This window comes from Rissa tridactyla, chromosome W (assembly GCF_028500815.1).
Source record: "Rissa tridactyla isolate bRisTri1 chromosome W, bRisTri1.patW.cur.20221130, whole genome shotgun sequence".
Taxonomy (NCBI): Eukaryota; Metazoa; Chordata; class Aves; order Charadriiformes; family Laridae; genus Rissa; species Rissa tridactyla.
The window spans coordinates 19,466,649-19,492,808 of NC_071496.1; positions in this window are offsets into that span (position 1 = coordinate 19,466,649).

Genomic DNA, 26,160 nt, shown 5'->3' on the forward strand with positions numbered 1-26,160 from the left:
TATGAAATTTTTATTCTCAGAATCTTGTTTATGGACAAGGGAAGCCCACCATATATATGTAAAGCCAAGAAATTATTGTTAATATAATGGAAATCTTAACAGTCTAATTGAAGGATCATCATTAGTCCAGATCTAATTATTACAGAAAAACAATAATAATGGAGGTATAGTACTTACATATAGAAAAAGTTGCAATAATAGCTATGATACAATTAAAATTGTAACACACACACACTTCTTAGTTTCTACCCCCTTTCCTGGTGTTATATTCACCCTTCCACTGCTCCTCTGAGTCCTAAAGTTTCACGCTAATGCTGGCCACAAGCCACAATATGGAGCTAATTATATACCACTCAATTTTAAAAAGCATAACCATTCATATTTACCCACAAAACCTGAGCTGTCTTTTTAGTTGCTTCTAAGTAAGTTGTTGATTTTATTTGTAAAGTTCATGAAACTGTTGTGGTTTCATACACTTTTTTGAGAAGGGGGATACTTCGGATGCACTATCATCTTCCTTATAACAGACCCCATGGGTAAAATGTGAGCCCGCACAGAAAACAAACATTGTCACAACTTGTTAAAGTGAGTCAAGGAAACCAAAGCTTACAAGAAACTTGTTCTTCCTACTCATACAAAATGCCAGTAATTCTGGTTCTCTGCTTATATTGTCTATTTTCTAATCTTCCACTCTTTGCTCTGAACTTATTACATTCTTTTCCAATTCATTTCCTTAGTATCATAGAATCATCGAATGACAGAATGGTTAGAGTTGGAAGGGACCTTGAAGATCATCTTGTTCCAACCCCCTGCAAGAACACCTTCCACTACACTAGGTTGCTCAGAGCCCCATCCAACCTGGCCTTGAATACTTCAAGGGAAGCGGCATCCACAACTTCCCTGGGCAACCTGGGCCAGTGCGTCACCACCCTCAGAGTAAAGAATTTCTTCCTAATATCTAATCTAAATCTCCCCTCTTTCAGTGTAAAACTGTTATCCCTTGTCCTATTGCTTGACTCCCTTATAAAGAGTCCCTCCCCATCTTTCCTGTAGGCCCCCTTAGGTACTGGAAGGCTGCAATAAGGTCTCCCCGGAGCCTTCTCTTCTCCAGGCTGAACAACCCCAACTCTCTCAGCCTGTCCTCATAGGAGAGGTACTCGAGCCCTCTGATCATTTTTGTGGCCCTCTGCTGGACCTGTTCCAACAGGTGGTCCATGTCCTTCTTGTGCTGAGGACTCCAGAGCTGGACGCAGTACTCCAGGTGGGGTCTCACGAGAGCAGAGTAGAGGGGCAGAATCACCTCCCTCGACCTTCTGGCCACGCTTCTTTTGATGCAGCCCAGGATACCGTTGGCCTTCTGGGCTGCAAGTGCACATTGTCAGCTCATGTCCAGCTTTTCTTCCACCAGTACCCCTAAGTCCTTCTTGTCAGGGCTGCTCTCAATCCCTTCATCCCCCAGTGTTGCGTGAAAAGGGGCGAAGCGGTTTTAGTAGAAAATAAACCCCCTTGCGTTCTAACACTCCTCACCGAGGTGGGAGGCTGGGTGCGGCTAGGTTTAAATTCTGAGTGATGCCCAATTCAGCACTATCAGTCCAATTGCGTTCAATATGTATTAAACTGTTACGATTTGGATACACTAATAGTGGACTGCACCTTCAGTCTAATCGTGCTCATGAACTAGCACGGCCACTCTCAAGTCTTTGGTCGCGTTCAGTGAGAAATCGAAATGACTAGCTACTTAAAAAAAAGTGCAGTTTATTTAAACAACAGATAGATAGGTTCTTAGGATTGCCGGTGATAAATACACTGTCTGCAAAGCACGTGCAAATGAAAGTATTGTTACATATACAAAACGCGCGACAAAGTTATAAACGATACAGCCTGGCTCTAAATGTAGAAAAGAGAGTCTTGAGAGAAATTTCTAAGTTTCCCGAGGAAGCACTCGGTATAATCTAAGTCTTACCCAAAGGCGTCCCTATCGGGGGGAAGAAAGGCTCAGCCCATCGACTGATCCCAGAAATCAGTGATGTAATTCTTTGTGATGGTGTCTTCCCCAGGTATCCCCCCTCTCTTGGGCTATTTTTATACTATTTGTTATCTTCCAGGTGGAGTTTGAGTGACTTTAGTCATACATACTTTTATCATGATTGGTGTAAAATTCTCTCGCTTCACAATTAAAGGTATAGTTTACGAGAAATTCAGGGCGCAGACTCAAGAAGGAGTGGTCGCACCTTGGAGGTGGGTAGCCTTCGGGATGGAGGTGTGTTTTGGCATTATAATGACATTAGAATGAGCAAAGTTCACACAAAGGACAGCATTTCATCAAAATTTGACAAAATGTTGGCTCTGAGCATCTAGCGGGCAGCTAATTGGCAGCTTATCTGTTTCATGGTATCATCCCATTCCCATATCCGCTATACATCATAAGGTAAAGCCATGGAATAATTGCATCCCGTCCCGTACCTCATGTAGCTTATCAGGGAACCACAGATGTTGTGTCCTTCATGCCAGCTGCGGCTATTTTCTACCTCAGAAGCCTCTTGATTTTATACTTTTCCTTAATGTGTGAACAATGCTGTACTTTTGTATTTTTAGCCAATTTAGCATTTATTCCACACCCAGCCTGTATTGATACCAAGGGTTGCCCTGACCCAGGTGCAGGACCTTGCACTTGGCCTCATGAGGTTCACACAGGGCCCACTTCTGGAGCTTGTCCAGGTCCCTCTGGATGGCCTCCCATCCCTCAGGCATGTCAATCGCACCACTCAGCTTGGTGTCGTCTGCAAACTTGCTGAGGGTGCACTCGATCCCACTGTCTATATCATTGATGAAGATATTAAATGGTACTGGTCCCAATATGGACCCCTGAGGGACACCGCTTATCACTGATCTCCATCTGGACATTGAGCCATTGAGCACTACCCTCTGGATGCGAACATCCAACCAATTCGTCATACACCAAACAGTCCATCCTTAAAATCTGTATCTCTCCAACTTAGAGAGAAGGATGTTGTGGGGGACTGTGTCAAAGGCCTTGCAGAAATCCAGGTAGATGATGTACGTAGCTCTTCCCTTGACCACTTAATGTAGTCACTCCATTGTAGAAAGCCACCAGGTTGGTCAGGCAGGACTTGCCCCTGGTGAAGCCATGCTGGCTGTCTCGAATCACCTCCCTGTCCTCCATGTGCCTTAGCATAGCTTCCAGGAGGATCTGTTCCATGATCTTCCCAGGCACAGAGGTGAGGCTGACAGGGCAGTAGTTCCCAGGGGCCTCCTTTCTACCCTTTTTAAAAATGGGTGCGATGTTTCCCTTTTTCCAGTCACCAGGGACTTCACCTGACTGCCATGACTTTTCAAATATCATGGAGAGTGGCTTGGCAACCACATCAGCCAGTTCCCTCAGGACTCTGGAGTGCATCTCATCAGGTCCCATAGATGTCTATATGTTCAGGTTCCTCAGGTGGTCTCGAACTTGATTTTCTCTTACAGTGGGAGGGGACTTTGCTCCCCCAGTCCCTGTCTTGCAGTCCATCCACTTGAGAGGTGTGGGAAGAGAGGTTGCCAGTGAAGACTTAGGCAAAAAAGTTGTCGAGTACCTCAGCCTTCTCCTCGTAACGTTGTTACCAGTTTGCCAGTCATGTTCATAGGGAGGGCACGCTTTCTTTGACCTTCCTTTTCTGGTTGACATAGCTATAGAAGCCCTTCTTATTATTCTTTGCATCCCTTGCCAAGTTCAGCTCCCTACACAACCAGGCAGTGTCCCTATACCTTTCCCAGGATACCTGTCCCTGCTTCCACTGCCTGTGCATTTCCTTCTTGCCCTTTAGGTTGACCAGCAGGTCTTGATCGGGTGGCCTGTAATAGACACCAACAACAAGGTTCCCTTTGTTGCCTTGGTCTCTAATTCTTACCCATAAGCTTTCAACCTGCTCGTGGCTATTCTTCAGAGACAGCTCTTCACATTCTATCCATTTCTTGATGTAGCGGGCAACCCTTCCACCCCTCCTTTTTGCCTGTGCCTTCTGAACAGACTGTAGCCATCAATATTCCTCAGGGGTCCATACTGGGACCAGTACTGTTTAATATCTTCATCAATGACATTGACAGTGGGATCGAGTGCACCCTCAACAAGTTTGCAGATGACACCAAGCTGAGTGGTGCGGTTGACATGCCTGAGGGATGGGAGGCCATCCAGAGGGACCTGGACAAGCTCCAGAAGTGGGCCCTGTGTGAACCTCATGAGGCCAAGTGCAAGGTCCTGCACCTGGGTCAGGGCAACCCTTGGTATCAATACAGGCTGGGGGATGAAGGGATTGAGAGCAGCCCTGACAAGAAGGACTTGGGGGTACTGGTGGAAGAAAAGCTGGACATGAGCCAACAATGTGCGCTTGCAGCCCAGAAGGCCAACGGTATCCTGGGCTGCATCAAAAGAAGCGTGGCCAGCAGGTCGAGGGAGATGATTCTGCCCCTCTACTCTGCTCTCGTGAGACCCCGCTGGGAGTACTGTGTCCAGCTCTGGAGCCCTCAGCACAAGAAAGACATGGACCTGTTGGAACGGGTCCAGAGGAGGGCCACAAAAATGATCAGAGGGCTCGAGTACCTCTCCTATGAGGACAGGCTGAGAGAGTTGTGGTTGTTCAGCCTGGAGAAGAGAAGGCTCCGGGGAGACCTTATTGCAGCCTTCCAGTGCCTAAAGGGGGCTTACAGGAAAGATGGGGACAAACATTTTAGGAGGACTGTTGTGATAGGACAAGGGGTAATGGTTTTAAACTAAAAGAGGGTAGATTTAGACTACATATAAGGAAGACATTTTATACAATGAGGGTGGTGAAACACTGGAACAGGTTGCCCAGAGAGGTGGTAGATCCCTGTAAACATGCAAGGTCAAGTTGAATGGGGCTCTGAGCAACCTGATCTAGTTGAAGATGTCCTTGCTCATTGCAGGGGGATGTTGGACTAGATGACCTTCAAAGGTCCCTTCCAACCCAAACCATTCTATGATTCTATGATCTGGAACAGAATTTTGAGTCGTAACATTGATAACCTTTTGTCATAATGAAGGAATAAATATTTATTCCCACTTTTTTTTTGATCCATTTTAATAAATTGCAAGAATTTTACTTCTTATATCTCAGGTTTTAAGTTAATATTTAAGCTGTTGAAAAAGATTTAAGAACTACAGAGCCATTTACTGCAGACCTTAGGGTCCAAAACAGTGTAGAGCATGGTGAACTCAAAGAGGAAAATGTCTTTAAAGAATAAAACTCAAGGATGCTTTCTCTGCTTTTTTCAGCTTACATATATAACTAGCAACAAGGGTAGCATTAGCAATAAAATATAAAGTAGTGCTGTCTCCCTAATTGGGGTATGATCTGAAATGATAGTGGAAGGCTATGGGGGAGGATGAAAAGATCAGCAGAATGAATCCAGAACATTTAAAAAACTGATTATTCAAAAACTGAAGTATGCCAGAGGCTCCACTCCCTGCACTCCCTGACAACTTTTGTGCAGTGAATTAAAAGGAAATTTTATATGGCAGTCTTGAAAAATAAAAACTTTTACAGGATTTTTTGGGGTTTGGTTGTTTTTTGTGGTCTCCGTTCCACTACTCCCCTGCTCAGAGCAGGACCAATTGGAGCAGGTTGCTCAGGGCCTTGTCCAGTTGATGTTCGACTATCCCTAAGGGTGGAGATCTCACAACCCACTAGGCCCCTGTTTCAGTGTTTGACCACCATTGGGGGGGGGGGCAGATTTTTTCCTTATTAGGAAAAAATAGAATTTCCATTGTTGCAACTTGTGACTGTTGCAACTTGTCCTTTTGCTGCATGCTTCATTTTCTCCACACTCTCCCATTTAGATAGTTGAAGGCAGCAGTAAGATTTACCACCACCTTCTCTTTTGAAAGCTAAGTAAACTCAGTCCTCTCGGCATCTCTGCCTTCGTCAAGTTCTCCAGCCCTCTGACCATCTCAGTGACCCTCTGCTGGACTCACTCCAGTATGTCCATGTCTGTCGTGTACTGGGGAGCCCAAAAGCAGACATAGGACTTTGGATGTGGTCTCACAATTGCCAAATAGAGGGAAATAATCACCTCCCTTAACCTGTTGGCTATGCTCTTGCTGATACAGCCCAGGGCATTGTTGGCCTTCTTTACTGTTAGAGCACACTGCTGCCTCATGTTCAACTCATCCACCAGTATCCCCTAGGTCCTTTTCTGCAAAGCTTCTTTCTAGCCAGTCGGCCCCTATCTGTACTGCTACACACTGTTTCAAAATGGGGAGTTAATACTTAATTTTATTTCTTCCTCCTTTCCTGGAGTTCATCTTACTCTATGTGTGTAATGGTCCTGCCCGGAAGAGGTGAGGAGTTAGTGCTGCGTTATGCTGCACATACAGTTTGGTCTTCAGGCCTGTGCTGTGTGGCACAAATCCCTTGGCCGCAGGATAAACTCAGACAGCTCGTTGTAACAGAGGAGCGCGCAGGCAGCTCCACTTGGTACTGGAGATTATGCCACCTGCACGTCCTTGCCTTTATCTAACAGTGCAGCAAGAAGTTCTCATACGAATATCGTTCCTGTCTGACAGTAGAAATGTTGAATAGAGTTGTGTCCTTGTAAGAAAAATCCTACAACAGCTTGAATGACCAAAATGGCGTAACCTTTCCATGGACAGGGTCTGCATGGCATGCTGCACATGGATCAGAAACCCGTTCAATGCTACACCACCTAGGGTACTGTCACAAAAATCCGCAACTGCCCCGTGCCGACTGAGGAGAGAGGCTAGGACACAAAGTATAGAATTACAAGGGTAAATATTTATTCATGTACATGAGGTGTCCCAGCCAAATTGGGGCACTACGAATGTGGTTTTACACAGGGTTCTTATACCCTTTGTAATAAATAGCCAGATCCCTTAAACAGAAATGGCACTTATTTTATTATAGGGACTGTGAAATGTGCTTAACTGATTCGTGTCAGTGTGGAACAGTGTTAGGGCCACAGGGTGAAGTGTGACCTTTGATTGTTTTGTCTGTCTGGCTGCAGATGAGACGGTGTGTCTGTCGTGTCTGTGTTTTGCAGGAGCCACCTGGCGAACATTCTAGAATACCAACTTAAACCGGTCCTGTTGTTATCTGCATAGTGACCTGTAAGAGGGGGGATACACCCATTTTTGGCAAGGGCCAACCATTTTAGAGGCAGTTATGAATATGTATTAGTATAGGAGATATAAACCAAAAATGGGGTCTGTAAGGTGTGTGTCTTGGTTGGGCAGAGACCCCCGGCACACCCAGCGCTGTTTGCTTGCCTTTATTCCTTTAATAAATTATAAATTCTAATTGGAATCCTGTTTGCGATTAAATCATTTATCACAATTTGGGGGCTTGTCCGGGATGGTCTTAGTTCCTGAATTCTGACTTGATCTAGGAGGGGCACCCCACCATTAGGTGGCTCCTGATCAGGTCAGGTCGGGACTAACGCCATCCTGAACCTGAGTAAAGGCAAGCAAAGAAAAGATTTTGATTTTTATTTTTATGAGCTCCCTTGCCGGCTGCAGCAGTTTATTTTACCCGTAATTCTGCGCGCGAAGATCCGAACGAAGACGACGGAGTCGTAAGTATTTAAAGTGTATACCGTTCGGTTGGGTGGGATTCGGTTGCCTGTGTGTAAGAGTGTGATTGAGACGGAACCTGGTTCCGAAGTGATTGTGGAGGTCTTCTAACCACGGTTCCAATCTCCCGCGAGGGACTTGGCCAGTGAAGGACCGAAGCGATTCCTATAGGATTCGTGGGTGGGTGATAGGTCCTAAACCCCCTGCAAGACACTCTTACTGGTAACCAAGGGCTATAGGAATTGCCACAGTAAAATTCCTAGATGGGTCAGACAAAATCGAAGACCCAGGACCAGAGGAAAGGGAGCAAATTACCAGATATACCATTGGAAAGTCCATTAGGAATAATGATTAGGAATTGGAATGAAAGGGGCCCCAGAAAAGGAAAAAGTAAATTAAAATTAGTTCACTATTGTATGATTGAATGGCCGAAGAAACCTTTAAAACCACATGTCTTTTGGCCTGGTTTTGGATCCTTAGAAAACTGGATTTGCCAGGCCTTAAATCTATATGTTAATTCAAAGGAACCTTTTAGTCAGGAGGAAAGTGATTATGCAGGATTATGGATCAGGACTTCACGTCCTTTTCCGACTTCAATACTTACATTAAAAACGGATGAAAAGTCTGAGAAAGAAGAAGGAAAGAAAGACGAAAAAGGGAAGGAAAAAGATGATAAAGGGGAACCACTGGATAACTTACCACCTCCATATCCTAACAATCCTCCTCCAATGGCGGCTCTCCCTCCAGGGGCCGTAGTACCCCCACCAGTGCCACCGTTACCCCTGCCTCCACCACCAACAGCACCGGAATTAGATCGACCTCCGGCTGCATGTACGAGAAGTAGAACTGCCACATCTGGGGGAGCTTCTCTATATCCCTTAGGAGAAGTACCCCTCGGAGGCAATCAGGGAGGCATCGGGTTTGTGGCAGTTCCATTAAATACCACAGATGTAAGGAATTTCAAGAAAGAAATGGGGACCCTATTAGATGATCCCCTTGGAGTAGCAGAAAAACTAGACCAATTTTTAGGACCTAATACTTATACCTAGGAAGAAATACAATCCATTTTAGGGATCTTATTTACTGCTGAGGAAAAGGGACAAAAATTTTTGTAGCAGCAGTAAAAGAAAGTCAGAAAAATCAGAATCCATTTAGAGAGAAAAGGGAAAAAAGAATAGAGCAGACACCCAGAGGACAGCCTCATAGGGAGAGATTCACAATTCCTGTCTGTTACTACTGTAACAAGAGGGGACATGTTCAGAGGAACTGTCGTAAGCGAGAACAAGATGAGAAAATGTTCAAAGAAGAATAGGGGTGTCAGGGGCTATATCTTTTGGGGACTTAAACATCAACAGAGCCCTTGATAAAATTATTAATAGGTCCCCATAAGGAGGAGGTTTTATTTTTAGTGGATACAGAAGCTGAAAAATCAACCATTCAGAAACTTCCAAAAGGAATAGAGATAGGGAAGAATTATATGTCAGTAGTCGGGGCAAAAGGAGAACCTTTTAAAGTCCCTATCTTGAAAGATGTAGAAGTAGAAACAGAAAAGAAAATTTGTCTTAATGATTTACTTTTGCTCCCTGAAGCGGAATACAATTCACTAGGAAGGGATCTGATTTTGAAGTTAAACTTGAGCATTCAGAGTCAGGGGAACAAACTGCAGATCAAATTATATACTTTAACACAGGAGGATGAAGAAGCTATTAACCCCTCGGTGTAGTATAAAGAAGGGGAAACTGGAAAAATAAAAATGGACCCCATAAGCGTTCAAATAATAGATCCACATCGTTCGATTAGAATCAAGCAATACCCTATATACCCATGGAGGGTCGAAAAGGATTAAAACCTGTAGTTAACAGACTTTTAGAAAAAGGAACCTTGGAACCATGTATGTCACCTCATAATACACCCATCCTCCCTGTAAAGAAACCGGACGGGTCATACAGAATGGTACAGGATTTAAGAGCTGTAAATCAGCGAACGATTACTAAATTCCCTGTAGTGGCAAATCCCTATACTTTATTAAGTCATATTTCTCCCAGACATATTTGGTATAGTGTGATAGATTTGAAAGATGCTTTTTGGGCCTGTCCTCTGGACGAAGGATCTAGAGATTATTTTGCTTTCAAGTGGGAGGACCCTGAAACGGGATGGAAACAGCAATTAAGATGGACGGTATTACCACAGGGGTTTACGGAGTCACCAAATTTATTTGGGCAAACTTTAGAGAAAATCTTACAGGATTTTACATTACCCCAGGAGATAAAATTATTGCAATATGTAGATGATTTATTAGTAGCAGGAGAAACTGAAGAGGGGACCCGAGAAGCTACTATTAAATTGTTAAATTTTCTAGGGGAGAAGGGATTGAAAGTGTCCCGATCAAAACTACAGTTTGTAGAACAGGAAGTAAAATACTTAGGACATTGGCTAAGTAAGGGAAAGAAGAAACTAGATTCTGATAGGATATCTGGGATTCTATCTTTAAGACCCCCACAAACTAAAAAGGAGGTTCGGCAAATATTGGGATTATTAGGATATTGTAGATCATGGCTTGAAAATTATAGTGACAAGGTAAAATTTCTATATGAAAAATTAACTAGTAACCAACTTAAGTGGTTTAAAGAAGATGACCAGAAATTCGAGGAAATAAAAAAGGCATTAATACAAGCACCTGTATTGAGCCTCCCAGATTTAGAAAAACCTTTCCATCTTTTTGTGAATACATCAAATCAGACAGCATATGGAGTTCTTACTCAAGACTGGGCAGGAATAAAAAAACCTGTGGGGTACTGTTCTAAATTACTTGATCCAGTAAGTAGAGGATGGCCTGCTTGTCTCCAAGCTTTGGTAGCTACCGCATTATTAATAGAGGAAGTTCGGAAAATTACCTTTAGTGCTCCTTTAAAAGTGTATACCCCACACAATGTCAGGAGTGTTTTACAACAAAAGGCAGAAAAATGGTTAACGGACAGCCGGATCTTGAAATATGAAGCAATATTAATAGACTCCCCCGATTTAGAACCGAGGGTGACTTCTGCTCAGAGTCCAGCACAGTTTTTGTTTGGAGAGCCATCAAAGGAAGTACAACATAATTTTTTAGAGGTAATTGAGACCCAGACTAAGGTGAGGCCAGACTTAAGAGATACTGAGTTAGAAAATGCAGAAGTGTTATTTGTAGATGGCTCCTCCCGTGTGGTGGAAGGGAGGAGAAAATCAGGATATGCCATAATTAATAAAAATTTAGAACTTACAGAATCAGGACCTCTGAGTCCATCATGGTCAGCTCAAGCTTGTGAGCTGTATGCCCTTTGTAGAGCCCTGGAATTATTACAAGGAAAAAGCGGGACCATATTTACAGATTCTAAATATGCGTATGGAGTAGTCCACACTTTTGGAAAAATTTGGGAGGAAAGAGGTTTAATTAATACCCAAGGAAGGAATCTAATACATCAAGAACTAATAGTGAAAATTTTAAAGGCGTTAAGAAAACCAAAGGAGATAGCAGTGGTACATGTGAGAGGACACCAAAAGGGGATTAGATTATCGAACCAGAGGGAATAACCTAGCCGATAGAGAGGCCCAGGAAGCAGCCCTGAGGACTCAGGTCACTAAAATTAATGTAGTACAAGTACAAGGAGACATTAGTGAAAAAGAACTAGAGGAGAAAGAAAAGAAATTTACCCCTGAGGAACAGGCAAAATTAGAGAAAATAGGAGCTAAGTAAGAACAGGGAAAATAGATGCTGCCCGACGGGTGAGAGATGTTGCCAAAAGCTTATGCCAGGCAAATATTATAACGATTACACACACAAACACATTGGGGTACAAAGACGATAAGTGATCATTTCCTTAAACAATTTGGCTGTATTGGGATTTTTGAAATAGCAAAGCAAATCACGCGAGGATGTTTAACTTGTCAAAAAGTAAACAAGAAAGTGTTTCGACAAGCAGCCACGAGAGGAAGGAAAACAGCTTATAGACCTTTTGAAAGAATACAAGTCGATTTTACTGAATTGCCTAAGGTAGGGAGAATAAAATATTTACTAGTAATAGTAGATCATTTAACACAATGGGTAGAAGCTTACCCTGTAGCACGAGCTACGGCACAGATGGTAGTAAAAATCTTATTAGAACACTTAATACCTAGATATGGGATAATCCAGTATATTGATTCTGATCAGGGCACACATTTTACTTCTAAAATAATAAAATTATTATGTCAATCATTAGGTATTCGATGGTGTCCTGGTTCCGGTGGGGATAGGGTTAATTTTTCCTGGTATTCCATGCCATGTGAGCCACGCCCACCCTGAGCTGCCGGGGGAGGGGGCAGGAAGTTGCTGCTTAAAAGCGGGCTGGGGCGTCCTGGTCTGGCTGGCGAGTGGTGGGGAGTGGCGGTTCTGTAATCGTGTTTGTATATTCCGGTGTTGGTGTTGGTGTTTGCCTGTTCCCTTTGCTGTTCTGTTAAACTGCCTTTGTCTCAACCCAAGAGTCTTGCCTTTTCTTACGATTCTTCCTGTATTAGGAAGGCGCGAGCGAGCGGCACGTGGTTCTTTCTTGCCGTCTGAGGCTAAACCACGACAGTCCTTTTTGGCGCCCAACGTGGGGCTCGAAGGGTTGAGATAACGACAGAATCCAACTAGAACGTGGAAAAAACGGTTTTGGTTTTTTAGGTAAATAGTCACTGGTCATCATGTTGCTTGGTTTGTTCTCATGGCTGTGTTACATAAATTCCTATATGGCTTATGTACTCCCTGCGATGCTGTTTACCATGTCTGGAAGAGGGATGAGGATTATCATTCTGCTGTCCTGTGCGATATCTGTTTATGATATGATAACATCACTGTTCAGACGGCTATTTTGGGGTGTTTTTGTGGTTTTGCTGTCCTGTCCGTACATTGGACACCGTCTCTCAGAATTTGTTAATAATTTCCCCAGCCCTTTTGCCTCCCTTTTCTCCTTCGGGTCAGGTATGACAGCTTTTGAGAATTTTGAATATCCTTGGGATACTCAAACCAGCGTGTTCCTAGTGCTATGTCTCCTGAATACGTTCCAGGTCTTGTTTAGGGTTAAGCGACTATTTAAGACTACCACCCGGAGATCTGCTCCAAGGCTGGATAGTCAGGGGTGGCACGGCATGTGGGAGAACGTGGGCAGGTACCTAGAGAACTACTTACCTCCAATGGTCTGGGATTTCACCCCTGAACAATTACAGGACCCTGATAAAGTGGTAGAATATTTGAAGGGAAAATGCTGTGGCTATTCTAGAGAGGCACAACTCACCGCGCTGTGCTGGGCCCTGGCCAGTATCTACCAGGCACTGCTCAGAATTATGCAGCACCCTCAAGGGGAAGAGATGGAAACCAGACCAGCAGCCCCTGAGGCTGCTGCAGCCCCTGCGGCAGCCACTGAGGCTACTGCAATCCTTGCGACGGACACTGCGGCTACTGCAATCCTTGCGACAGACACTGCGGCTACTGCAACCCCTGTGGTAGCCATTGCAGTTACTCCAACCCCCATAGCAGCCACTGCCACTGAACCAGGGAATCAACCTGTGCCGGTATCAGTTGCCCCCATACAGAAGAAGAAGTACACAAAGAAATCAGTTCGCTTAGTAAGAGATGATGATGAACCAGGGCCATCACGAGAACAGGAGGAAGAGGCAGAACCAGAGATAATTACTCGATCCCTATCCTTGAGTGAGCTGCGGGATATGCGAAAAGATTTTAGCCGACTTTCAGGCGAGCACATTGTCACCTGGCTGCTCCGGTGCTGGGATAATGGGGCCAGTAGCCTGGAATTAGAGGGTAGGGAGGCCAGGCAGCTGGGATCCCTGTCTAGGGAAGGCGGCATTGACAAGGCGATTGGGAAGAAGACCCAAGCCCTCAGCCTCTGGAGGCGACTCCTGTCAGGCGTGAGGGAGAGGTACCCCTTCAGTGAGGATGTTGTATGTCAGCCAAGCAAGTGGACTACCATGGAAAGAGGTATCCAGTACCTGAGAGAATTAGCCGTGCGGGAGATGATTTATTATGACTTGGACAATGCAGACTTACCCACAGACCCTGATGAGGTGCGATGCACAAGGCCCATGTGGCGGAAGTTTGTACGGAGCGCACCATCGTCATATGCCAACTCCCTGGCAGTAATGGAATGGAAAGGTGAAGAGGGACCAACGGTGGATGAGGTAGCTGGCCGGCTCCGGCGATATGAAGAAAGTCTCTCTTCCCCCCTTGTCTCAGCTGTGGAGAAACTGTCACGGAAGGTCCAGCAACTTGAAGAGAATATGTTCTACTCCCCACCTGCACGGGCCAGCATCTCAGCTATTAGAAGCAGGCATTTCCCCACTCAAGAGAGAGAGTACGGAGGGTACACACCACGAGGCACCCTGTGGTTCTACCTGCGGGACCACGGAGAGGACATGAGGAAGTGGGATGGACAACCTACTTGGATCCTGAGGACACGTGTACAGGAGTTGCAAGGAAGGACAACCACAAAAGGGGATCCCTCCAGGAAAAGTGCCGCCCCAGTTTCCAGCGGGCAGTTCCCCAGACAGAGCAGAAGGCCTGATCTTGCTTCTGATCCTCTTGAAGGAACTTCCAAGTCATTTCTGCAAGAAGTGAGTAATGGATACTATGACCAGTATTAGGGGGGCCCTGCCTCCGGCCAGGTGGAGGAAAGGGACAACCGGGTTTATTGGACGGTGTGGATTCGATGGCCTGGCACATCAGACCCACAGGAGTATAAGGCTCTAGTGGACACGGGTGCGCAGTGTACTTTAATACCATCAAGCCATAGAGGGGCAGAACCCATTTGTATTTCTGGGGTGACAGGGGGATCCCAAGAGTTGACTGTACTGGAGGCGGAAGTGAGCCTAACTGGGAATGTGGCAAAAAGTGGGAAGTGGCAAAAGCATCCCATTGTGACTGGCCCAGAGGCTCCATGCATCCTTGGTATAGATTACCTCAGGAGAGGGTATTTTAAGGACCCAAAAGGGTACCGCTGGGCCTTTGGCATAGCTGCTTTGGAGACGGAGGAAGTTAAACAGTTATCTGCCTTGCCTGGTCTCTCGGAGGATTCTTCTGTTGTGGGGTTGTTGAGGGTCAAAGAACAACAGGTGCCGATTGCTACCACAACGGTGCATCGGCAGCAATATCACACTAACCGAGACTCTCTGATTCCCATCCATGAGCTGATTCGTCAACTAGAGGTTCAAGGAGTGATCAGCAAGACTCGCTCACCCTTTAACAGTCCCATATGGCCGGTGCGAAAATCTAATGGAGAGTGGAGGCTAACTGTAGACTATCGTGGTCTGAATGAAGTCACGCCACCGCTGAGTGCTGCCGTGCCGGACATGCTAGAACTCCAGTACAAACTGGAGTCCAAGGCAGCCAAGTGGTATGCCACGATTGATATAGCGAATGCATTCTTCTCAATCCCTTTGGCAGCAGAGTGCAGGCCACAGTTTGCTTTCGCTTGGAGGGGCGTCCAATACACCTGGAATCGACTGCCCCAGGGGTGGAAACACAGCCCCACCATTTGCCATGGACTGGTCCAGACTGCACTGGAACAGGGTGAAGCTCCAGAACATCTGCAGTACATTGATGACATCATCGTATGGGGAAACACAGCAGAAGAAGTTTTTGAGAAAGGGAGTAAAATAGTCCAAATCCTTCTGAAAGCTGGTTTTGCCATAAAGCGAAGTAAGGTCAAGGGACCTGCGCAGGAGATCCAGTTTTTAGGAATAAAATGGCAAGATGGACGCCGTCAGATCCCAATGGATGTGATCAACAAAATAGCAGCTATGTCTCCACCAACTAGTAAAAAGGAAACACAGGCTTTCTTAGGTATTGTGGGTTTTTGGAGAATGCATATCCCAGATTACAGTCCAATTGTAAGCCCTCTGTATCAAGTAACCCGGAAGAAGAATGATTTTAAATGGGGTCCTGAGCAACGACAAGCTTTTGAACAAATCAAACAGGAAATAGTCCATGCAGTGGCCCTGGGGCCAGTCCGGGCAGGACAAGATGTTAAAAATGTGCTCTACACCACAGCCGGGGAGAACGGCCCTACCTGGAGCCTCTGGCAGAAAGCACCAGGGGAGACTCGAGGTCAACCCCTAGGGTTTTGGAGTCGGGGATACAGAGGATCCGAAGCCCGCTACACTCCAACAGAAAAAGAGATATTGGCAGCATATGAAGGGGTTCGAGCTGCTTCGGAAGTAGTTGGTACAGAAGCACAGCTCCTCTTAGCACCTTGACTGCCGGTGCTGGGTTGGATGTTCAAAGAAAGGGTCCCCACCACACATCATGCAACCGATGCTACATGGAGTAAGTGGATTGCACTGATCACGCAGCGAACTCGAATGGGAAACCCCAGTCGCCCAGGAATTCTGGAAGTGATCATGGACTGGCCAGAAGGCAAGGATTTCGGAATGTCACCAGAGGAGGAGGTGACGCGTGCAGAAGAGGCCCCACCATATAATGAACTGCCAGAAAATGAGAAGAAATATGCCCTGTTCACTGATGGGTCCTGCCGGATTGTGGGAAAGCATCGAAAGTGGAAGGCTGCTGTGTGGAGTCCTACACGACGGGTTGCAGAAGCCAGTGAGGGACAGGGTGAATCGAGCCAGTTTGCAGAGGTGAAAGCCATTCAGCTGGCTTTGGACATTGCTGAGCGAGAAAAATGGCCAGTACTTTATCTCTACACTGACTCATGGATGGTGGCAAATGCTCTGTGGGGGTGGTTACAGCAGTGGAAGCAGGGCAACTGGCAGCGCAGAGGCAAACCCATCTGGGCTGCTGACCTATGGCAAGATATTGCTGCCCGGATAGAGAATCTGGTTGTGAAAGTACGCCATGTAGATGCCCATGTACCGAAGAATCGGGCCACGGAGGAACATCAGAACAACCAGCAGGTGGACCAGGCTGCTAGGATTGAAGTGGCTCAGGTGGATCTGGACTGGCAACATAAGGGTGAACTCTTCATAGCTCGGTGGGCCCATGACTCCTCAGGCCATCAAGGGAGAGATGCGACATATAGATGGGCTCGTGACCGAGGGGTGGACTTGACCATGGACACTATTGCACAGGTCATCCATGAATGTGAGACATGTGCTGCGATCAAACAAGCCAAGCGTTTGAAGCCTCTTTGGTATGGAGGGCGATGGCTGAAATATAAATATGGGGAGGCCTGGCAGATTGATTATATCACACTGCCACAAACCCGTCAAGGCAAGCGCTATGTGCTCACAATGGTGGAAGCAACCACTGGATGGCTGGAAACATACCCTGTGCCCCATGCCACTGCCCGGAACACTATCCTGGGCCTTGAAAAGCAAGTCCTGTGGCGACACGGTACCCAAGAGAGAATTGAGTCGGACAACGGGACTCATTTCTGAAACAGCCTCATAGACACCTGGGCCAAAGAGCATGGCATCGAGTGGGTGTATCACATCCCCTGTCACGCACCGGCCTCTGGGAAGATAGAACGATACAATGGACTGTTAAAAACTACACTGAGAGCAATGGGTGGTGGGACTTTCAAACATTGGGATGCACATTTAGCAAAGGCTACCTGGCTAGTTAACACCAGGGGATCTAACAATCGGGCTGGCCCTGCCCAATCAAAACTTCCACGTACCGTAGAAGGGGATAAAGTCCCCGTAGTGCACATGAAGAATATGCTAGGGAAGACAGTCTGGGTTAGTCCTGCCTCAGGCAAAGGCAAACCCATCCGTGGGATTGCTTTTGCCCAAGGACCTGGGTGCACTTGGTGGGTGATGCGGAAGGATGGGGAAGTCTGATGTGTACCTCATGGGGATCTGATTTTGGGCGAGAATAGCCAATGAATCAGATTGTGTGCTGTTAATTGCTAAGTAACACTGTCACTGTATGTCCTCATTGCTATAATTGCTATCAGTTGTACTACAAGTAAGGCACAGGGATGATGGGATAAGAACTGATCTCAGCAGCCGGCGCCCAGGAGTTTCCTCAAGATCTACATCTTCAGCCCATGGACTGTGTGCATGAGCCACACCGGGTGCACCAGTCACAAGCTCCGAAAAATACAGCATGCAACAGACCAGCACCACCCAGCATCTCACCTGCCCTGAGAGACTGTTCTAACAGATGGAGCCCAAAGCCGTGGATTAAAAGAACTCAACGGACACTTTGGAGGGATGGCCCATAAACTAAGGGCATTATATGTGTGTGTATATATATATATATAAAACAGGGGAAAGTGGTGGCAATTCATTGGAACCTGCTGGGCATGGCATAGATGGTGTGGAATAAGGGGTGGATAATGTCCTGGTTCCGGTGGGGATAGGGTTAATTTTTCCTGGTATTCCATGCCATGTGAGCCACGCCCACCCTGAGCTGCCAGGGGAGGGGGCAGGAAGTTGCTGCTTAAAAGCGGGCTGGGGCGTCCCGGGTCCGGCCGGCGAGCGGCGGGGGAGCGGCGGTTCCGTAATCGTGTTTGTATATTCCCCTATCCGTGGTGGTGGTGGTGTTGTTGTTGTTTGCCTGTTCCCTTTGCTGTTCTGTTAAACTGCCTTTGTCTCAACCCAAGAGTCTTGCCTTTTCTTACGATTCTTCCTGTATTAGGAAGGCGCGAGCGAGCGGCACGTGGTTCTTTGTTGCCGTCTGAGGCTAAACCACGACAAATGGGAATACCACACTCCGTGGCACCCACAAAGCTCAGGGAAAGTAGAAAGAATGAATCAAACAATAAAACATGTTTGGACGAAATGCCTACCATTGGCACTATTAAACATAAGAACTAAGCCACACAGTGAGACTGAATTATCGCCATATGAAATGTTATATGGAATGCCTTACTCCCAAGGGATGCCCCTGGGGAATAATGTAGTTGAAGATTATAGTATCCAAAAATATATAATATCCATTGGAAAAAAGTTAAAAGAACTACGAGAGATTGGGATGATGGCTCAAACACCACCATTAGGATTTGACACATGTGTCGCGAGTGAAAGGTCCAGTGAAGGAGTGGAGAGTCACATCTGAGCCCGGAGAAGCCAAGCTAACCATCAGATGAACTTAAAGAGACCTTCATCAAGAAGCATAAACTAAGTTGCTGTGGGAATTTCATTGTAACTACTCCTGTAGAATTAGTGGACAGGGATAAATACCTATTAGGAAAGGTAATTTAGTCCATTGTGTAAACGGTGTTGTTTATTTTTAAGGGCAAAGTGTTCTACATGTCTTAAAATATATCATTTTCCAAAAAAGAAGTCAAGGATCTAGGAAACAGTTTAGAATTTTTGTGCATTCGCTGTGGGGCCACCACTCCCCTATATAACCTACCATGGGTTAGGCTTTGTTGCTGTCAATTTAATCCAAGAGTGTTTCTTGATTGAAGGTTACCCCTTAAAAGATTAAGGAAGAGGGCAAGACCGGAGGGGAACGAGTGGTGCGGCTTGAAAGGTCTGCCAAGGGCTGCAACCCCTTCGGGCTGTGACCGCCGATCACTATGGCCCTGACCGGACCTCTTCTGGTCCTATTTGGGGTAAGCTCCTTGACTCTGGTTATGGCAAACAACTGCAGCCAGTGCGTAGTAACTACTAGGAGGGGACGGGTAAGTTCCCAGACTTTGGTTTATAATATCGAAATAAAAGAAAGAATAAGGGAATCGGTACAGCACAGACTACTATTTAACTCATTTTATCATGAAATAGAAACAGGAGTGGAATATGAAATTCCCACAGTTGCTAAAAATCTATTTGTAAATCTTGCTGAAAACATTGCTAAGTCATTAAATGTAACTAATTGTTATGTTTGTGGTGGAACAAACCAAGGTGAACGATGGCCATGGGAGGCTATGGAGAGCAATATTAGTAATCCTCAAATATGGAAAACAATGCGAGACAAAATACCAAGATGAGAACTGCTTTGTATCAAAATCGCTTAGCCTTGGATTATTTGCTGGCACAAGAGGGAGGTGTTTGCGGGAAGTTTAACCTTAGTAATTGTTGTTTAGAAATTGATGATGAAGGGGAAGCTGTAAATGAACTTGTAAAAGAAATGAAGAAAATTGCACATGTCCCAGTTCAGACTTGGACTGGAGTCGACCTAGAAGGATTCTGGAAAAACTTTACGGGAGGTGATTGGCTTACTAAAATCGGGATTGTTATATTGGGGGCATTTGCAGGATTGTTAATAATTCCATGTTTTATACCTTGTTTTATTAGACTAATACGCTCAGTTGTACAAGGAATGCAGATAGCTACAGTACCTGTTGATTCAGAACCAGGGAAAGAGAAAACTCTTTCCCTGATGATACTAAAGACAAAAGAAGATTCAAAACTAATACCCATTCGGCAAGTATTAACTCGGTTGGAATCAAAAACACGAATCAATGCCATAGAAAAAGAAAATGGGGGATTGTGAAATGTGCTTAACTGATTCGTGTCAGTGTGGAACAGTGTTAGGGCCACAGGGTGAAGTGTGACCTTTGATTGTTTTGTCTGTCTGGCTGCAGATGAGACGGTGTGTCTGTCGTGTCTGTGTTTTGCAGGAGCCACCTGGCGAACATTCTAGAATACCAACTTAAACCGGTCCTGTTGTTATCTGCATAGTGACCTGTAAGAGGGGGGATACACCCATTTTTGGCAAGGGCCAACCATTTTAGAGGCAGTTATGAATATGTATTAGTATAGGAGATATAAACCAAAAATGGGGTCTGTAAGGTGTGTGTCTTGGTTGGGCAGAGACCCCCGGCACACCCAGCGCTGTTTGCTTGCCTTTATTCCTTTAATAAATTATAAATTCTAATTGGAATCCTGTTTGCGATTAAATCATTTATCACAGGGACAAAGCCAATAAAGCAAAAGCACAGCGCTGGGTGCATGACTCAAGTCAGAGGCACACCAGCTAACACTTCAACCATGTCTTATATACATTCAGTATTGCATACATATTCACTGTTTTAGACAGAGTAATTGTTTATGATGATTGATTAGTATTAGTCCTTTTTCTCTTCTATTTGTGTGTTTCCTTCTGAATTGTTTCTGAGGATCGATGATCTTCAGTTCCCTTTTCCCATGCATCTGTTTCCTTCTGGTAGGATCAGCTCCCTTTTCCCATGCATGTGTTTCCTTCTGGTAGGATCGATTATCATCAACTCCCTTCTCCTATGCATCTGTTTCCTTCTGTTAATCACTTGTGGAGTCTTTTGGAGAAGTTCTCTTTTGTTTCTCTCGGATGTTTTTCTTCATGATGTTTTTCTTCATAGTTGCTGTTAGTTGTTATCTTTGAGGTTTCTCATGTTTCCTAATTTACTAAAGGTTAGTTATCCTTATAAGTCAAAGATTTATAGCCTTGTTATTATGGCGAAAGCCAACAATACCTTCACTATTTTTCACACCCTTCAGAAGTTCAGGTACAACACGATTTGACTAATCACTGACACCCACACTACTGATTACTAATCATAGTAAAACTTTGCAAAGCAACCATATTTCTGCAGCATTCTTGCTGCTTGTCTATCGATCCATATGTCCCTGGAGTCAGTCTTGCTAGAGTTATCTATGACACCAGACGATGCTGTGAGGGTTTCAGAGACATGTTAGAGGAACTGGGATGCTGGTGTTACCTTGGTTGTCCAGGAGTATCCTTTATCCTTCATGGACAGCTCTAAGCTTCCAAGGAGCAAAGTCCTTATTTTCAGGGCTGTGCTGTCCTTTAGTCTGTTTTACTTAAGCATGAACAATACCAAAGTCTCCAGTAAAATTCCACTACCTCATTACATTACAGTGTATAATTTGAACTAATATATATTAACAATATGAATACACTTTCATACTATAAAGAGTGATTGATATAATAGGGAAGGGAATTTTCATAACAGTACCCAGCATCCAAAGGGATATAAGATTATCTATACTATTCTCTCCATATAGTGCTAGCTCTTATAAATGGCATTTTAAACAATACCTTACAGAGTCTGAGTGCCTTTCTTACTGGGATCATAATGGACCAGCACCACCTGGTGCAAAACAATTTGTAGTCATTAGATGTTCATTCATGGTTTAATAATATTGATTCCTGTTTGAGAGTTAAGGTGAAGGGAACACTATGTCAAGTTAAGGCAAACTATAGAAATGTTATAAATATCCCCAAACCAAGTTTCAGTAAGTGCCCTGATTTTACAGAGATTGAATACTTCTACTGAACATTTTACAGCCCCTCTGGCTGTAACTAATTCTCAGCTGACCCATACAAATAATAGTAACAATTCAAAGAGAAATACTTTAATACTTATGAGCAATTTTTACAAACTCATTCACTGTAACTGCAGAACCAATTGTACAAAAACCTTTAATATTTGGTAAAAATATATGTCTTTAGAGGAAATCTATCTGTAATGCAAGAGCAAAGGCTCTTTTGTAAGTCTGATGTACATTTGCAGATGATACATTGATAACTGTGTCTAGCGTGGATTTAGTTTCAATACAAACTAGTACACACCACAGTTAAAAAAGTTTGAAGGATAAAGGTACATTCATTCATACTTATAGTTGTATGGCTTCACTGGACTTGTAACATGATCTTCGTGCTAGGGTTAAGACAGTTGAAAACCGTACACTTGCAAGCATGTCTACTATCAGGTCCCTGGTGCCAAGGTTCCACACACTTAATCCCCTCACCCCCCCTCCAATTCTCCTCAATGGGCATACCAAATGCATACCAGGAGGAGGTGCAAGCATCCTAAATCTCACATACCTTTTCTAAGCCAGTTGCTTTCTGATGATGCCAACTCAGGTGCTGTCCAAAATAACCGGCATGCTGCCTTACTGGCTATAGTCTCTACTTGGGCGCATGCGTACTAGGTGAGGAAACTTGTTTCTTTCTCTCACTCCTTTTCTAGGCCTCACAGAGGACCAAGTCCCTGCTCTCTGCTATTAACCTGTCCTTGCTATGCTATTAACTGACAGCATTGCTAGCTTCGGTAACAGCTACGTCCCACAGCGGAAAGCCTGGCTCCATTGTGTTGTGTTGTGATGTGAGAAGGGGAACTGTCCAGAACATAGATAGAGGCCAGCTGGGGGCTGTGAGCAAGAAGGTGATGCTTGCTGTCATTTCTGTTGTTGCTGTCGTGCACTCAGGCCCTGCAGCCTGACTCACCTTCCTTTTCTCAGGAGATGCACGTTCCGAGGTGGATGATTGAGGGAGGATTCCATGGGGTGAGGAATCAGCAAGGGCAGTGGCCACATCATGGGGAAGGAATGACACACACAAGCAGGGGCAGTTTCTGGATGGCAGGAAGCAGCTGGTGGGGTCCTCTTGCTTACTGCAGGTAGCGGGAGAAGCCAGAGCTGGATTGAACGCCAACCAGTGCTTTCTTCATCCCTCTCCTGAGAAGGCGGGGGGGGGGGGAAGCTGATGACGCTTAAATGCCCTGTGAAGAGGGCAGTACCTGAGGACAAGGGACAGGGAGATATTTCTGGAGTAGGCACAGCAGAAGCAGTGGCCTTCACTCAGTGCCAATGGGAGGAGGTGTGCAGGCAGAGCTGCGTGCAGGTTCAGTCGAGTCCATTTTACGTGGCTGACTTGGCCCGGGACAGATCCAGGTGAGGAAGCTTGCACTAGCACTGTGCACTAGGCTGTCCATGGCCGCCTACTTTCCTGTTGCTTCAGAGAAGTTAATGTTCCTCTTCCCACTTTAGGGTAGGGGTGAGGACGTTGGAGGGAGCATGCTGAGAGACTGACTTGTGTACATAGGTGAACTCCATATTGGTTCCCTGGCTTGGTTAGAGGGGGAGTACAGAGGTCTTTTCAGCATCAGCTAATTCCTGGGCTGAGTGCCCCCTTCAGGACCGGTACAGTATGTGTACATGCATACCCAGGGTGAGAGAAATGGACCTGGCACAGCCCATGGGGGCTGTGGGGAAGCTGCTACTTGTTGCTCCTGACAGAGAGGTTTCGAAGTATCCAGCTCTAGCCAGCAGCCCTCCAGAGAGGGAGGAGGATCATCAGCAGGATGAGGGTAATGACGATGATGTGGGAGGCTAGAACAGCAGCTGTCCCTGGGAACAGAATCTAAGTCCGGAGTTGCAGCAAGGGTACTGCATACTGTGTGAATTTCTTCTGGAGAAGCATCGTCCACTGACAGCACCTTTCCTGAAGCCGCTCACAGATCAGACATCCATCAGGGATGAAGGAGGAGGTGCATCCCAGTCAAGTTATGGCAGCAGTTGCTCCTTTCAGCAGTCATCAGCTGGAATGTGGCTACTGAAGATGGAACAGAAGTTTTCCAGTGTACAGTACACAGGGATAATGGATTTTGTGGCTAACTTCCAGCTGATGCTGGAGATGTGTTACTGGCTTCATGGTATGGATCACTGGCTATCCAAGCAGGCCCAGAAGCTAGAGGTGATGCTGGAACTGCTGTCCCGGTAAGTGTAACAAAGGATTCTGTTCAGAGGCTCTGGCAGGTGCTATTTATGTAAACCAGAGTTGGGAGTGTGTATTTAACCTGAATACTAAATACCAAAATGAAAAAAGGCTTATCAGTTCCTGGCTAGTGATTTTGCTTCTGACAGAGGCCTTCCATGACATATTGGAGTGCTTGTTTGAATGTGATAATAAATTTAACCATTTCCCTTATTTTTTGATGGTGTAAGTCAATAAATCTGCCCAACTTCTATAGAATGTCTTTTTTAAATTGACAGCATTGTCTGTTAAAAGTAAATGATTTCTCATATGATTTGTACAGTGTTAAGTTACAGTGATATCCATCTTATCTGTAATTTAAATGAAATATGGAGCCCAAACTACCTTGTTTGATACTGCTATTAATGATGATGATATAAAAAGGGAAGACAGCCCTTGGCCCATGCTCATTATAGTCTCAAAAGGCAAAATGAAAACTATGGTATGGGTAAATACAAGTCCCTGGTAGCAATTTATTCTTTGGCCAAGACAACTGAAGAATGGAAAACTTTCAGATATAATGTGAAAGGCCCAACTTGAGTCACAACTCGGGTATGAGTTTTCTTATTAGAAAATTGTGAGATGCTTCTTACACTGAAAGGCCTATTAGCCTTCTGTGGAAGGAGCTTGGTATCTTGTATATCAAAGATGAATGGGGGAAGGATGGGTAGGTGTTAATAAATGCATGAAGTTAAATATGTCCACTGTTCTCAAACTTGTTAGTGACACAGAGTGGTGCTGCCTGCTGGTGAGATGGGCCTTGCTCATCTAGTGAGAATGCTTAAGAAGTGAGGTGCGGAACCCAGTTGAATAAGCTGTAGTAGATGCATTCTGGCTTGATGCATTCTGGCTTGGTGCCTCAACACTACACCTTTTGAAACTATTTTTTTGCACAGCAACAGGTTTGGGGTAGAGGGGAAAGAGCTGAACCCTATGGGGCATGAATACTGACAGTGTTCTCAAGTGAAGTTTGGTTTAAAAAATAATTGGGAACTACTGACTTAAAGTTTCTCTGTATTATCTGTATAACTGGTTTGACCTTCTCTTGTTTAAATTTATGCCTGTTGTCTCTTGTCCTGCTGCTGTCTTGATGGCCTCCTCATACATATTGAAAGGTGTCCTGGTTTGGGCTAGACTGGCCAATGACAGGACTGGCCAATGACAAGAGACAGATTCTCTCCCCCATCTCTTGCTCCAAGGAGAGAAGGAGGAGAGATAAAGAGATTTACGAGTTTAGAATGAACTAAACTAATTTAACAAAATATTAATAATAAAATAAAAAGGAAATAATGAAATAGATACAATATATACAAAACCGTATTAAGCTCCCAGGATGACGTCACCGGCAGGCACTGGGGAAGTCTCAGACTGGACTCAGTGACAAATGGGACAAATGGGAACTCCACAGCTGGAGTCAGGAACACACTGATTGGATTGTGATCAAAGGCAGACAAACAGACAGGGTCCTCCTTGGCCATTGAAGAAAGAGGGCTGACCCTTTGATCCCTCAGCTTTTATACTCAGCATGATGCAGATGGGATGGAATACCCTGTTGGTCAGTTTTGGGTCATCTGTCCTGTCCGCTCCTCCCTGTAGGTACGACCCCTCTATGCTTTTCCGTTTCTGACCCTCCAATGGGGAAAATAACAAAGTCAGCTGACCTTGGTTCTTATGGGAATCAGTATAAGCAAGAGCCTCTCTGCATACCATTCCTTGGCACTAACTATAAACATAGGTCTTATCACTCTGAGAATGAACAGTTTTCTGCACAACATGCTGTTAATTTCAGAGAGTTAGAAGAGGCCTAGCTAAGAAGTAAAATTACTGAACAGAAAGTTGGTTCTGTTTTACCTCAAACCAGGACAAAAGGCTGCTGTTAGGTCCCCCTAAAGCCTACTTTTCTCTAGGCCTGTCCTCATAGAGCATGTGCTCCAGCCCCTTGACCATCTGGGTGCCTCTCCACTGGACTTGTTCAAGTTTATCAATATCCTTCTTGTCCAGTTTGGGGCCCCCATTTCACAGTGTTGTTCCTGGTCCTGAGTTTACTTATGAACCCAGAGCTTCAATACAGTGCATCCACAAATTAAGTAATTAGTTT